The sequence below is a fragment of the Rhincodon typus genome, chromosome 40, assembly GCF_021869965.1.
Source record: "Rhincodon typus isolate 14 chromosome 40, sRhiTyp1.1, whole genome shotgun sequence".
Taxonomy (NCBI): domain Eukaryota; kingdom Metazoa; phylum Chordata; class Chondrichthyes; order Orectolobiformes; family Rhincodontidae; genus Rhincodon; species Rhincodon typus.
In genome coordinates, this window is record NC_063371.1 from 16,635,947 (window position 1) to 16,652,312 (window position 16,366).

The 16,366-nt window shown below is 43.0% G+C and overlaps 1 pseudogene; it reads left to right on the forward strand.

The window, feature by feature from the left end:
• Positions 1-13,840: 13,840 nt before the first annotated feature.
• Positions 13,841-16,366, forward strand: part of LOC109921461 — a 41,056-nt pseudogene continuing 38,530 nt past the window's right edge.

Consider the following 16,366-nt stretch of genomic DNA (forward strand, 5'->3'; position numbering starts at 1 on the left):
GTGGCCATTTCGGAGAAATGGATAGAGCAGGGACAGGAATGATTGTTGCAGGTTCCGGGGTTTAGATTTTTCAGTAAGATCAGGGAAGGTGGTAAACGAGGGGGAGGTGTGGCATTGTTAGTCAAGGATAGTATTACGGTGGCAGAAAGGACGTTTGATGAGGACTCGTCTACTGAGGTAATATGGGCTGAGGTTAGAAACAGGAAAGGAGAGGTCACCCTGTTGGGAGTTTTCTATAGGCCTCCGAAAAGTTCCAGAGATGTAGAGGAAAAGATTGCAAAGATGATGCTGGACAGGAGCGAAAGTAACAGGGTAGTTGTTATGGGGGACTTTAACTTTCCAAATATTGACTGGAAACGCTATAGTTCGAGTACTTTAGATGGGTCAGTTTTTGTCCAATGTGTGCAGGAGGGTTTCCTGACACAGTATTTAGATAGGCTAACAAGAGGCGAGGCCACATTGGATTTGGTCCTGGGTAATGAACCAGGCCAGGTGATAGATTGGGAGGTAGGTGAGCACTTTGGTGATAGTGACCTCGGTTACGTTTACTTTAGCGATGGAAAGGGATCGGTATATACCGCAGGGCAAGAGTTATAGCTGGGGGAAAGGTAATTATGAGGCGATTAGGCAAGATTTAGGATGCATAGGATGGAGAAGGAAACTGCAGGGGCTGGGCACAATTGAAATGTGGAGCTTGTTCAAGGAACAGCTACTGCGTGTCCTTGAGAAGTATGTGCCTGTCAGGCAGGGAGGAAGTGGTCGAGCGAGGGAACCGTGGTTTACTAAAGAAGTTGAATCTCTTGTCAAGCGGAAGAAGGAGGCTTATGTAGAGATGAGGCGTGAAGGCTCAGTTAGGGTGCTTGAGAGTTACAAGTTAGCCAGGAAGGACCTAAAGAGAGAGCGAAGAAGAGCCAGGAGGGGACATGAGAAGTCTTTAGCAGGTAGTATCAAGAAAAACCCTAAAGCTTTCTATAGGTATGTCAGGAATAAAAGAATGACTAGAGTAAGATTGGGGCCAGTCAAGGACAGTAGTGAGAAGTTGTGCGTGGAGTCCGAAGAGATAGGAGAGGCGCTAAATGAATATTTTTCGTCAGTATTCACACAGGAAAAAGACAATGTTGTCGAGGAGAATACTGAGATACAGGCTATTAGACCAGATGGGATTGAGGTTCATAAGGAGGAGGTGTTAGCAACTCTGGAAGGTGTGAAAATAGACAAGTCCCCTGGGCCGGATGGGATTTATCCTAGGATTCTCTGGGAAGCTAGAGAGGAGATTGCAGAGTCTTTGGCTTTGATCTTTATGTCGTCATTGTCCACAGAAATAGTGCCAGAAGACTGGAGACTAGCAAATGTTGTCCCCTTGTTCAAGAAGGGGAGTAGAGACAACGCTGGTAATTATAGACCAGTGAGCCTTACTTCGGTTGTGGGTAAAGTGTTGGAAAGGATTAGAAGAGATAGGATTTATAATCATCCAGAAAGGAATAATTTGATTAGGGATAGTCAACACGGTTTTGTGAAGGGTAGGTCGTGCCTCACAAACCTTATTGAGTTCTTCGAGAAGGTGACCAAACAGGTGGATGAGGGCAAAGCGGTTGATGTCGTGTATTTGGATTTCAGTAAAGCGTTTGATAAGGTTCCCCATGGTAGGCTATTGCAGAAAATACAGAGGCATGGGATTGAGGGTGATTTAGCGGTTTGGATCAGAAATTGGCTAGCTGTAAGAAGACGGAGGGTGGTGGTTGATGGGAAATGTTCATCCTGGAGTTCAGTTACTAGTGATGTACCTCAAGGATCTGTTTTGGGACCACTGCTGTTTGTCATTTTTATAAATGACCTGGATGAGGGCGTAGAAGGATGGGTTAGTAAATTTGCGGATGACACCAAAGTCGGTGGAGTTGTGGATAGTGCAGAAGGTTGTTGCAGGTTACAGAGGGACATGGATAAGCTGCAGAGCTGGGCTGAGAGGTGGCAAATGGAGTTTAATGCGGAAAAGTGTGAGGTGATTCACTTTGGAAGGAGTAACAGGAATACAGAGTACTGGGCTAATGGTAAGATTCTTGGTAGTGTGGATGAGCAGAGAGATCTCGGTGTCCATGTGCATAGATCACTGAAAGTTGCCACTCAGGTTGATAGCATTGTTAAGAAGGCGTACAGTATGTTAGGTTTTATTGGTAGAGGAATTGAGTTTCGGAGCCATGAGGTCATGTTGCAGCTGTACAAAACTCTGGTGCGGCCGCACTTGGAGTATTGCGTACAGTTCTGGTCACCGCATTATAGGAAGGATGTGGAAGCATTGGAAAGGGTGCAGAGGAGATTTACCAGGATGTTGCCTGGTATGGCGGGAAGGTCTTATGAGGAAAAGCTGAGGGACTTGAGGCTGTTTTTGTTAGAGAGAAGAAGGTTAAGAGGTGACTTGATAGAGACATACAAGATGATCAGAGGATTAGATAGGGTGGACAGTGGGAGCCTTTTTCCTTGGATGGTGATGGCTCGCACGAGGGGACATAGCTTTAAATTGAGGGGTGATAGATATAGGACAGATGTCAGAGGTAGGTTCTTTACTCAGAGAGTAGTAAGGGCGTGGAATGCCCTGCCTGCAAAAATAGTAGACTCGCCCACTTTAAGGGCATTTAAATGGTCATTGGATATACATATGGATGATAATGGAATAGTTTAGGTTAGATGGGCTTCAGATTGGTTTCACAGGTCGGCGCAACATCGAGGGCCGAAGGGCCTGTACTGCGCTGTAATGTTCTATGTTCTATGTTCTAATGATTAGCTGCTCATGGGGACAGTTAATGACAGATAATGTGTTGTTAGTCATCCAAGAGTCGATTTGTTGTAATGAGAAGAACGTACGATTCAGTTGCATTATTCGGCCGTTCAGCCCTTGAAACGTACTTCATCTTTCAATAACGTCATGGCTGAACTGATTATGTCATGAGCTCTGCATTCTCAACCACCCCCCAATATCCATTGACTTCGTTCTTATTCGTGAATCTATCTGTCCATACTTCAGAAATATTCAATGAATTTGGCCTCGCTGCCCCCACAACATTCTGAACAAAGGAAATGCAATCCCTCGTTTTTGTAACAAATATAAGATGCACATATGAACCAAAATGTGCTCCCTACCTAATGTCTAGCCAATTTGTGATTCGATACAGTCCTTGATGGCCTTTGTGAATCATGGGTGGTTCATCTTTTCATCAAATCCTTCATTTTTGAGCAGAATGACGTTTTGCTGAGTATCAAGAAATGTTTGCTAAAATGTCTGCTACGTTTCATGAGACCATGTGATATAGGAGCTTCATTAAACGATTCGGCCTATCAAGCTGTTCTGCCATTCTGTTATGGCTGATATGTTTTTTTTATTAAACCCATTCTCCTGCCTTGCCTCCATTTATCCGTTTGATATATTTTGACATCCCTCTTCAGACAGGATGCACGTCAATATCTGCAATTTAGATGCCTGGTTCTGTTCAGTCCTTCAATGTGGGTTTTCCCTATGTGGCTGAACGTATGGTCAGCTGAGAGTCACTCCATTCTTCCAGTTTCTCCGGGTCCATCACAACTATTCTGATGATGTCACATTCCGGGGGGTACTTCTGATATGACATCCTTTTCCCGCTAACGAGAATCTCACCAAATGTAGTGGACAGTGCCTTCAACTGTGACAAACTCATCTCCCGATCTTCAGCTCTCACCCTTGCCATCCTTTCCAGAGTAACTTGTCCATTAATACTGCAGTACTCACAATGCTTGTATATCTATAATAAGACACATAACTGTGGATACTGGAGATCTGAACAAAAACTGTTCTAGCGAAGTGTCAGTGGACTCACAACGTTAACTCCAGATGCTGCCAGACCTGCTGAATTTTACCAGCAATTTCTCAACTTGCATGTTCAACCCACAGATAAGTTTTAGGTCATTTAAGACTGAAATCAGTAGAAATGTCTAAATGGGTTGGTGGAGTGAGCAGCAAAGTGACAAATGGATCTGCACTCTGATAAGTTTGAGGTAAATCATTTAGGGAAGTCATACAGTAAAGAAAATATAAAATAAATGGGAAGGTACTGAGAGACGTAGGTTAATTGAGAGACCTTTGCGTGAGAGTCCATGAGTCCCGAAAGGGAGGAATACAGACAGATAATGTTGTAAAGAAGACGTATGGAATACTCTCCTTCAATGGCATATGTACAGAATACAAAAGTAGGGATATAATTATGAAACTATACAAGACACTGGGGAAGCCACACATGTAGTATTGTATGCAGGACTGGTTACCAAATTATAGGTGGGACATAATTCCTCTGGAGGGAGTGCACACAAGATTTACAAGAATGTTACGAGGGCTGGAGAATTGTAGTTATGAGTAGATATTGCAGAGAGTGGGGTTATTCTCATTGGAATTAGAAAAGGCTGCGCCGTTACATGACTGTGAGGGGTAGAGATGGAATGGACAGAAGAATCTGCTTTCCTTGGCAGACAGTTCAAAAGCCAGGGGTCATAGATTCGAGCTGAGTGGCAGAAGGATTAGAAGAGGTGAGAGGAAAACATTTTTACACAGAGGGTGTCTGGTGTTTGGAATTCACTGGTGGAGTTACTAGTGGAGACAGAGACGCTAAAATCATTTTAAAAAGTACCTATATCTGCATCTCACGTGCTGTAGGATGGAGGGTTATAGGCTGTGTGCACGGAGATAGGATTAGAAAATCCATCCTCTTGCCTCTGGGTAGACTTGGAAAAGATAGGCCGAATGTCAACCCTCTGTGCTGTATCTTTTCCATTGTCTAAAGTTAATCTCAATTCTTTGGATTACGTCCTGCACATAAATACACAATATTGTTGATGCACAAAAAAAGGTGATTCAGGTTAAAACTTATTTACACAGCGAAATGTTATTGTTTGGAATGCATTGCATGGGGATGTACAAACAGCTGATTATACAAACAAGATTAAACCAATCGGCCCTTCGGCTCCGCCATTCAGTAAAATCTTAGTTGAACTGATATGAACCTCAATGCATATCCCCAATAATCTTTCATCCCCTTGATAATAGAGAATCTTTCGCATTGGATTTTAAAAAAAGTAAAGATTCTGCATACATTGCCGAATATTCTGCATCCTGTCAAATAAACTTAGATGTTTCCTCATCTCTACCTTGTCAGTTCATCTCTGAACTGCTTCGAATACGGTATTATCCTTCCTTAAGTATAGTTACCAGTATTGTGCATGGTGCTCCAGATGCAATCTTACTACTGACCTGTATAAGTGAAGTATGGCTTCCCTTCCCCTGCATTCAGATGTGGTGAAGGCGTGTTCAATTGAGGCATCAGAGAGCGCATTGGGTGGTTGTTTTGGAATGCAATTGTTTGCAGAATTATCAGGAAAAGCTAATTAGACATTTTATTTTTGCCAGGGCAGGCACGATTGCCTCCTTCAGGCCCAAATAATCATGTGATTTTTTTTCAATAAGTGAGTGACTGATAGATCGGGAGAAAGTGGCAGTCTAAGTACATATATGGCATTGGAGTCTGTGAGTACGTGTGATATACCCGTAAAGCTCAGTAGGTCTGTTAACGTATGTGAAGAAAAGAAAATCAGAGTTAATGTTTCAGATTTGATGACCCTTCCTTGGTGACCTACCATACCTGCTTATCTTTTCCAGAAAATTCTGTTTTTGTTCCTGATTTACAGCATCCGCAGTTCTTTCAGTTTTTATGTGTTATACTGGCGATGAGTGAACGTGTTGAGCGACATGGTGCATGCTTAACCCGAAAACGTCTTATCAATAACTGCCTGGCACTCTCAATTTACCACATGACATCCAGTAAATCACTTCTAATCGCTGTAAAAATTACAGCCAAAGACGTCCTACCAATCACACAGTAAACTCTGTAAGTTACCACAAGATGTCCTATCACTCACAACATATCACTCAGTAAATTACCTGCATGGCATCCTCGAGATCATTCCCTATCAGTTGGTCAATTTCACCCACGACGTAATCTAAATCTCTCCTTATCACTCTATGATTTACCCCCATGATGCTGTGTCAATCATTACTTGTCACTCCATAAACTACCCCAGCACCATGGTCTAAATCACTCCTTATCATTCTGTAAAGAAACCCTATGATATCCTCTGTAGGACTCCCTGTCAATCTGAAATTTACCCTCACTATGCATCATGAATTACTCCTTATCACTCTCTAAATTTTACCATGCCCTCCTTTGAATCACTCCCTCTCACTCTGTATATTAGACCCTCACTTCTGAAGAAATACACCCGATCAGTCTACAAATAACCACTACAATATCCTCTAAATCATTTATCACTGAATAAATTACCCCATTTTAAGTCTTATTAAGTACTCACTGTCAATTTGTAAATTGCCCACATGACATCGTCTAAATCACCCCCGATTATGTGTAAATTGCACTCATGACTCCCTGTCAAATACACCCTAATACTGAAAATTATCATCCTGATGTTCTGTCAAGCAACCCTAAAACTGCCCCCCATGAAATCGTTTAAATCATTGCGTACTACTTTCTAAAGTAACCTCGCAAAATCTGCTAAATTACTCGCTAACAATTTGAAAATTACTCTTCCGATATGCCATCAATCACTCCCTATCATTTTTTAAATAACAGTCATTGCACCCTACCTCACCACGTCAATCACTCTCTGCCAGTCTCTAAATTCCTTTGCCCATGTCATCTTTTCAATCTTTTTTTTTCCTCATTCTGTATATTAGGCCCGTGACTTCCCATCAATTGATCCTTATCACACTCTAAAGTACCAACATAACGTCTCCTAAAACGTGCATTGTTACACAATAAATTGTCCCTATATGTCCTATCGATACCTCCCAATATTGAGTGAAGCAGAGTGTGATGAAGTACTCTAAATGATTCCCCATCAATCTATAAATTACCTCCATAACTCCCTATCACTCATTCCCTATTGCATTGTAAATTTACCCCATGACGACCTATTACTCACTCATTACCACTCTTTAAAAAAGCCCACGGCGTCCTCGACGTCTCCATCATTCTATGAATTACCTCCTTGACATACTCTAAATCATTTCCTAACAGCTTGCAACTTTCTCCATGACGCACAGCCATTTCATTCTAAAAGTAACCACATGACGCCCTATAAATCACTCCCTACCAATTTGCAATCTGCTCCAATGATGCCCATCAATGACTCGCTATTACTCTGTTTATATCTCATGAGCTCAGTTCAGCCATTGCCTCTCACTCTCTACATTAGCCATATGACTTCCTTTCAATAATTCCTTTTCACTCCAAACATTACAAACACTATAAATTAGATGCACAAAGTCATATCACTCACTTAACATCACTCTATAAAATCGCGGAAATGTCCGTGAAATCATGCCTTACTACTCCATAAATTACCCCAAGGACATCCCCCACGTTAATCCGTGGCTCTCCTAAAACTGCCCCAGGACCACTTCATCGTAATTTATCGTCGGTGTGTAACTTGTGCCGATGTACTTCCTCAAAATAATTTCCTGTCAGTCTCAAATATCCCACCCCCACTCCCTGAAACAAGTCCATCCCTCCATATCACTCTCGAAATTACGCCAGTGCCCTGCGCTAAATTACTCCTGACCTCTCTGGAAAACAGCCCTGATTATATCCTCTAAGTCTCTCCTGATTAGTCTGCAGTTCACCCCCACGGTCAATCATCCCCTGTCACACTGCAAATTGCACTCGTGTCGCCCCATCACTCTCTCACTATCACTGTGTAAATACTTCATGATCCTTTTTTCAACTAATGCCTTTGACTCTGTATATTAGCCTCATCAATTTCTATCAATAACTCCCTACCATTCTCTAAATTACCCGCGAAATGTCCTTTAATCACTAGCTGTCAAACTGTAAATATCACCATGACTTCTGCTAAATAATTCCCTGCCGGTTTGTAAATTTCCCCCATAAGGTTATATAAATAACTCCTTCTCGAGCTATAAATTATCCCCAGTGACGTCGGCTAATTTGGTGCTTGTTCATCTGTACTTTAATCCAATGACGCCCAAGAGTCACTTCCCAACACTATATAAATTACCCACATGACACTCTCTCAATAACTTCCTATCACCTTGCAAATGACCCAATGTCATATTGTAATTCAACGCTTATCAACCTGTAAAGTTAAGCCATGATTTTCTCACACTCATTCCAAGTCAACTTGCAAATACAGTATCAAAGACATCCACTGAATCATTCATCCTACTCAGTAAGTTACATGCGTGATGCCCTGTCATTCACTCCCTATCACTGCAAATAGTTCCCATGATGCTCTGTCACTCACTTCTTATCATTCAGTAAATGACGTCCAATGCGATCCTCCAAGTCACTTCTTATCAATCTATAATGTAACCCCATGACTTCATCTAAATCACTCCCAATCAATCTTTAAATCACTCCATGACTATGAAGAAAAAAACCAGAGTTAACGTTTCGGGTCCAGTGACTCTTCCTCAGACCCTTTCTCATGTCACCAGACCCAAAATGCTGCAAAATGCAATCGGTATTAGAATCAACTGGTTTCTGCTTGAGTAAACATCTTCCACTTGCCTGAATTCCGCCTACTTCCTGAGGTTTTGTCCCCGTTCGGGGCATACGCTCCTACAGATTGCCGTTACGAGCAGTATGCCTTGCCCGAATAAAAACCAAAAGAACTGCGGATGCTGTAAATCAGGAACAAAAACAAAGTTGCCGGAAAAGCTCATCAGGTCTGGCAGCACCTGAGGAAGGGTCACCGGACCCGAAACGTTAACTCTGTTTTCTCCTCCACAGATGCTGCCAGACCTGCTGAGCTTTTCCAGCAACTTTTTTTATGCCCTGCCTGAAGCCGGCGCACTTTGGCCCACGATCTGGGTGAGTATGTTTATTTACTACCCTTTCTAGGTTGCGTGGCACTCGGTGGGGGGAGTCAGTAAGTCAGGGCATAAAATAAACTTTGAAATTAGAATGAATACAAGATGTCAGGATCAGGCATATTGGGAGTGGGCGTCTGGCGCGAGAACGCAGGAATAGTGGGAGGGGATCCCGGCGCGAAACCACGTGAAATAACGGGAGAACGCATGAAACAACGCAAAATAAGGAAGAGGAGGTTCTGAGTCCCGCCGCACAAAATAGAACAAAAAGCGGGGTTGCGAATCCTGGTGCTATCACACGTAAAATAAGAAAATGGTGGGTTGGTGGGTTGTTGGGTTGGTGGATGTGAATCCCAGCGCTATGACGTGTACAATAAGAGAAAAGGGGCGTTACGAATCTTGGTGCCATCACGCTCAAAATAAGAGAAAAAAGAAGTGAAACACACACACACAAAAGAAATTTCTAGCACAAGAGAAATGCAAGGTAGGAAAAGAACAAGGGTCTGGGAAATAATAAAGCTGCAAAATAAAAGCAGCAACCACAGTTGGGAGAGTCTGGGAAAGTGGCAGGGAAAGATTGTGGAAACATGGGCTGAGGTCCAGACCGGTATATTTTGTAGAATGTTAAAAAAAAGTACATAATAGTCCTAAATAGCTACAACGTTCATAAGTAAGAAAGAGAGAGAAGGCTCTTTGCGCTAGTTCACTGAATCTTGCAGAGGTGTTAACTCTTTGTGGTCTGGTTTGAATGCACCTTTGTTTGTTGATTTCTAAATGTTGTACTGAGCGAGTTGTGTGTTCTGGGGATGCTTTGAAGTTAGTTTGCATCTTAAGCATGTATAGTGATTTAAAAGTGTGATGTGCCCGTGTAAGTATGGGGCATGTATGGTTAATATGATGTCCGTTTAAGAAACTCTCAATGGTTGTGCAAAGCAAATGTTGATTTAAAAAATTGGTCTGCAAAGCTTGGTTTAAAAAAAAATGCCTCTGTATTGTGCTTGCAGTTGGGTAATTTTAATTTCAGAAATTGCCATGATTGGAATTTCATTTACTGGCCAGAAATGAACTTCCAAAAACTCTCTTAACACATGATTGAATCTTGACCTCCGGATGATAAGATTTGCTTATTGTAAAGGTAGTGTGATATGAAAGTATGCAAATAATAGGAAATTCAGAATCTTGGGAATACAATTCTATTTGGACAAAATTCTGATGGAATGTTCTAAATTCTGAGAAAGCTGATAGATGAATTAGAAAAGGCAAACGTAACAGAAGAGTTATTTCAATACTAATTTACCCATTCTGCCTTGACATGGGAAAGATGAATTTTTTTTAGAACTTTGAATTCCATGTATGATAATACTTTACTGTTACTGACTCAAGTAATCTGTGGATAGAGAGCTGGAGGATAACAAAGAGACAAATACAAATTAATAAAGTACTCAACTGGGCAATGAAAGCAGAAAACAATCAAGAGAATATTAAACCAGCAGCAGTTGTTAAAGGGTGTGGGTAGCGTATTTAGACCAGCCAACCTTAGCCAAAGGGTCGAATTAAAAATTGCAGATTGTGTAATCAATGCTTGTGTATATGTGTGTAAAAATACTGAAGATTAGGAATGGAGGTAGCAAGAAATGCAGATGTTGGAATCAGAGATAATAAAGCTGACGTTTTGGTTCGGAACCCTTCATTAGCAATCAGGAAGAAGGATGCCGATACGAAACGTCAGCTTTCTTGTTCCTCTGATGCTGCCTGACCTGCTGTGTTCCTCCAGCTCCATACTTTGTTATCTATATTAGGAATGGAGTTGTTGGAACAATTTGGAGCTGTGATTAACACGTAAGAGGCAAAAAATGATTTGGATTGCCGGTTTAAATTTAAAAGGCCAAGGAATGCATACATCCTTAAGAGTATCTATGCCACCACAATTGAGTGGGAAAGCGCTTCCGACAATCCCTACCATAAGTTAGCAATGATGTGTCCCAAATTATGGATAACCACCAAAACCGAGTTCAGGAAGTTAGATATAAAATCGATTGAAATACTTGGAAACTTACACCTACCTAAACATTAGTACTCCATCAAACCTTAAGCTATTGAGGCAGTAAAAGAAATTGTGAAAGATATTGAGAAACAAGGAGAGAGACATGATTGTATCCCCTTCGTGGAGCAAGAGGAAGAAAAACAGGTTCGAGTTAAGGAAGAGCCATTAGAGGGGCCAGATGTGAAATGCATATTTGTAGATCGGGCGCAGAAGTATTATGATGATGAGGACTAGATAGGGTGGGCCGTGTTTAATTTGAAAGAGGAGCTTTTTGGCAGGACAGAGGATAGAAGGATCTCACTCCGCCTTTGTAGCTAAAATAAAAGCAGTTGTTGCAGCCCTGAAGTTAGGAAGAGGAAAAGGGTTAACATCTGCACAGACGGTAGGTGTGCCTTTGGTGTACCCCATGATTACTTAATGGCATTTCAAGGTGAGGTTATGTTACTTCAAGTGGTAATGTAATTCAGTAACAACCCATTCAAGGACCTATTAGCCGCCGCTATTGGACCAAAGGAGGCAACAGTATTAAACTAAAAGCATGCAGAAAGATCCAGACATCAGAACAGAGAGGAAATGATTATGCAGATAGCACAGCAAAAACAATATTAGAACAGGAACTGATAACGAACAAGTCTGAGAGAGCAAGAAGCCGAAGATGATGAATGGAGGATTTTAAATTTACAAACAGCAACTGCTTCAGAAGAAAAGGCAGGATGGATAAAAGACTGGCAGTATTAGCAGCAGATGATATTTGGAGAAAAGAAGGCAAAGAGGTAGGCCCCACATTCTTCCAGAATACGTTATGCAACATTTACATAAATTAGCACGCATCGGGAGAACTAAAATGATACAGCTAATATCTAACTTTTGTTAGTGGGAAGGAATAGGAAAAGACAGAGATACACTGCATGTGCCCAAATAGAACCAGGACAGAGAACTAAATTTAAAATGAGCTATTAGCCATGTCCACGGCGATCATGGGAACACATTCAAATGGACTTTACAGGAAAGGTCCCACAAACTCAGAACAAGAAATTTTGTCTGGTCATGGGTGGCACGGTGGCACAGTGGTTAGCACGGCTGCCTCACAGCACCAGGGACCCAGGTTCGATTCTAGCCTCGGGTGTCTGTCTGTGTGGAGTTTGCACATTCTCCCCGTGTCTGCGTGGGTTTCCTCCGGGTGCTCCGGTTTCCTCCCACAGTCCAAAGATGTGCAGGTTAGGTGGATTGGCCATGCTAAATTGCCCATAGTGTTCAGGGATGTGTAGCTTAGGTGGGTTATAGGGGGATGGGTCTGAGTGGGATGCACTGAGGTTTGGTGTGGACTTGTTGGGCCGAAGGGCCTGTTTCCACACTAGGGATTCTAAATCTAAAAAAAAATCTAAAATGGTCGACCAGTTTACGAGACGGGTAGAAGCTTTCCCTACAAACACTCTACTACAATCTTGTTGGCAAAAATATTAGAAGCTCAAATTATACCTAGATAGGGGTTCCTCTAAAACTAAATTCTGATCAGGGAACCTAACTTACAGGAAAGGGCCTAAAAGTTCTGGGAATAACACAAATGTATCATATCCCTACCGTCCACAGAGCTCAGTGATGGTGGTGAGAATGAATACAACACTAAAACTCCTCTGACCAAGGCAATGATAGGAGATGGAGTTAAATTGTCTCCTCCCCTACCAGCCATCTTGATGTGGTCAATGGACTAACAGGATGAGCAAATTACACACCCCCAGGACCTAATCACAAGGGGAGAAGAAGTGATTAACAGTAAGGAACAAGTTTGGATTTACGTGAAATTACTCTGTAAGCATCGATGCATGCTTCATGGACAGGCACGAGCCCAGCAGAGTGTCAAGGACTGGGAGTCTGAGGGGATACTCAGGACAAACAGAAGTGCCAGTCCCAGGATCAAGGATCCTGGCAAAATAATCCCAAACAAGGGAGACTTGACCCCCAATGTGACGGACCTCATGAAGTAATCTTAACAGGTAACAGGAGCGCACTTATTAATGAAAACGTAATTGTTAAATAAAGATATCCTACACAGTTAAGCGTATATCGGTGTTAGCAGTCCAGCCTGTTAGTCTGGCATGCTTTCTCGCTCTCTCTCTCGCTGCAGGCTTTAAAGGGCCCTCATCCGTCTACACCAGCAAACAGCAGGAACAGGGTCCTGGACACCAGGATGGCACCGTAACAGATTATGTAATTATATGTAAATATATATGGCACGGTTGCATAGTGAAAGCTATAATTAAGAATATTGCTGAAATTGGTGTAAGAATGAAAACGCTAATCGTCTGTGAGCTTTTCTTAATTCTCATCTCACCAGAGGCGGAGAGGCGAATATTCAAGAAAGCATAGCATGTCCAGTTGCTGAGTATGTACACATATTCATACACATTCTAAGTGACCAATACCTCTGCGACCCATCCGCTTTAATACCTCAGAACTAGCCGAATGGACATTGAGACAGAATAGCTCAATACAGGGAGATAGCGATGGGCACTCTACCAATGGTAGGAAGTAATAGTGAATACTGACCAAGATCGGGTGCAATGGGAATCAGCTTCAAGAACCGCACGTGTAAGGGAACATTCCAAAAATGCTGGTACCCCAAAATTATCACAAGACGCACCCCATACAATGCATCTACTTTGTGTGTGGACACAGAGCCAATGCCTGTCTGAAACCAGCCTGGATAATGTCATGATCCTTGAGCTATGAGGTACCATTCATGTGTCACACATCATCGTTCCTGAAGGAGATGCCAAAATGATACAAACATGTAATCTTAGGAGCAGATAGACTCCTTCACCATGCTCTTACCCTGGTGCCGTACAGCCATGTTAACCAGAGAATCTATCAATATGGCCATAGTCTTAGAACAAGTGGCCAATGATACTTCAGGAGCTCTCTGCAAGATAAACACAGAAATGGTTACCATACAAATCATGGCTTTGCAGAACCGAGTTGCTCTTGACATGATATTAGCCAAGGAAGAACATGTGCACTCAGCAGAAAGGAGGGCTGTACGTACATCCCGATATCTCAGAAGAAATAACTGATCTGGCCAACCATATGCAAAAAGGAATGAATAAATTCAGACAACCTCCATCTTCGTCCCTATGGAGTTGGGCGAATGGGTGGCAGGGATCCCTTGGGATATCCATTGTACAGTGAAGAATAATGTTTATTGTAGCACTGTTGTGTTACATTGTTTTTGTCTTGTTAAATGTATTATAGCCACGATAATGAAGAACATGACTGCAGAAAAGCCATGGACCCAGGGAATGACCCGACTATGCACCACCAAGCCAACAGACATTTTTGTTTATTCATTTATGGGATGTGGACGTCGCTGGCTGGCCAGTATTTGTTGCCCATTCCTAGTTGCCCTTGAGAAGGTGATGGTGAGCTGCCTTCTTGAACCACTGCCGTCCTCCAGCTGTGGGTTGACCCACAATGCTATTAGGGAGGGAATTCCAGGATTTTGACCCAGCGACGGTGAAGTAACGGAGATATATTTCCAAGTCAGCATGATGAGTGATTTGGAGGGAACGTGGAGGTGGTGGTGTTCCCATATATCTGCTGCCCTTGTCCTTCTAGGAAGAAGTGGTCGCGGGTTTGGAAGGTACTGTCTGAGGATCTTTGGTGAATTTCTGTAGTGCATCTTGTAGATAGTAGACAGTGCTGCTCCTGAGCTTCGGTGGTGGAGAGAGTGAATGTTTGTGGATGTTGTGTCAATCAAGCGGGCTGCTCTGTCCTGGATGGTGTCAAGCTTCTTGAATGTTGTTGTGGCTGCACTTATCCAGGCAAGTGGGGCGTATTCCATTACACTCCTGACTTGTGCCTTGTAGATGATGCGCAGGCTTTGAGGAGTCAGGAGGTGAGTTACTCGCCGCAGTATTCCTAGATTTTGGCCTGCTCTTGTAGCCACTCTGGTAATGTGGTGATTTCAGTTGAGTTTCTGGTCAATGGTGACCCCCAGGATGTTGATAGTAGAGGATTCAGTGATGGTAACACCATTGAATGTCAAGGGACAGTGGTTAGATTGTCTCTCATTGGTGATGACCATAGCCTGGCATTTGTGTGGCACGAATGTCACTAGCCACTTTTTAGCCCAAGCCTGGATATTGTCCAGATCTTGTTGCATGTGAACATGGACAGCTTCAGTATCTGAGGAGTCATGAATGGTGTTGAACATTGTGCAATCATCGGCGAACATCCCCACTTCTGACCTTACAGTGGAGGGAAGGTCATTGATGAAGCAGCTGAAAATGGTTGGATCTAGGACATTACCCTGAGGAGCTCCTGCAGAGATTTCCTGGAGCTGAGATAGTTGACCTCTGATAACCTCGAAAATCTTCCTATGTGTCACGTATGACTCCAACGACTGGAGAGTTTGCCCCCAATACCCATTGATTCCAGTTTTGCCATGGCTCCTTGATGCCACACTTGGCCCAATGCAGACTTGATACCAAGGGCTGTGGCTCTCATCTCACCTCTGGAATTCAGCTCTTTTTTGCATCTTTGAGCCAACGCTGTAATGAGATCAGGAGCTGAGTGGCCCTGGCAGAGCCCAAACTCGGCGTCACTGAGCAGGTTGTTTCTGAGCAGGTGGTGCTTGATAGCACCGTTGATGGCACCTTTCATCACTTTACTGATGATCGAGAGTAGATTGATGGGTAGGTAATTGACCGGGTTGGATTTGTCCTCCTTTTTGTGTACAGGACATGCCTGGGCATTTTTTCCATATTGTCGGGTAGATACCAGTGTTGTAACTGTACTGGAACAGCTTGGCTAAAAAGCGGCAAGTTCTGGAGCACAAGTCTTCAGTACTACTGCCAGAATATTGTCAGGGCCAGTAGCCTTTGCGGTATCCAGTGTCTCCAGCCGTTTGATATCACGTGGAGTGAATCGAATTGGCTGAAGACTGGTATCTGTAATGCTGGGGACCACTGGAGGAGGCCGAGATGGATCATCCACTCGGCCCTTCTGGCTGAAGATTGCTGCGAATGCTTCAGCTTTATCTTTTGCACTGATGTGCTGGGCTCTTCCATCATTGAGGGTGGGGATATTTGTGGAGTCTCCTCCTCCAGTGAGTTGTTTATTTGTTCACCACCATTCACAACTGGACGTGGCAGGACTGCGGAGCTTAGATCTGATCTGTTTGTTGTGGGATCGATTAGCTCTGTCTATCACTTGCTGCTTTCGCTGTTTGGTGTGCAAGTAGTCCTGTTTGGTCACTTCACCAGGTTGATACCTCATCTTCAGGTATGCCTGGTGCTGCTCCTGGCATGCCCTCCTGCACTCTTCATTGAACCAGGGTTGATCCCCTGGCTTGATGGTAATGGTTGAGTGGGGGATATGCCAGGCCATGAGGTTACAGATTG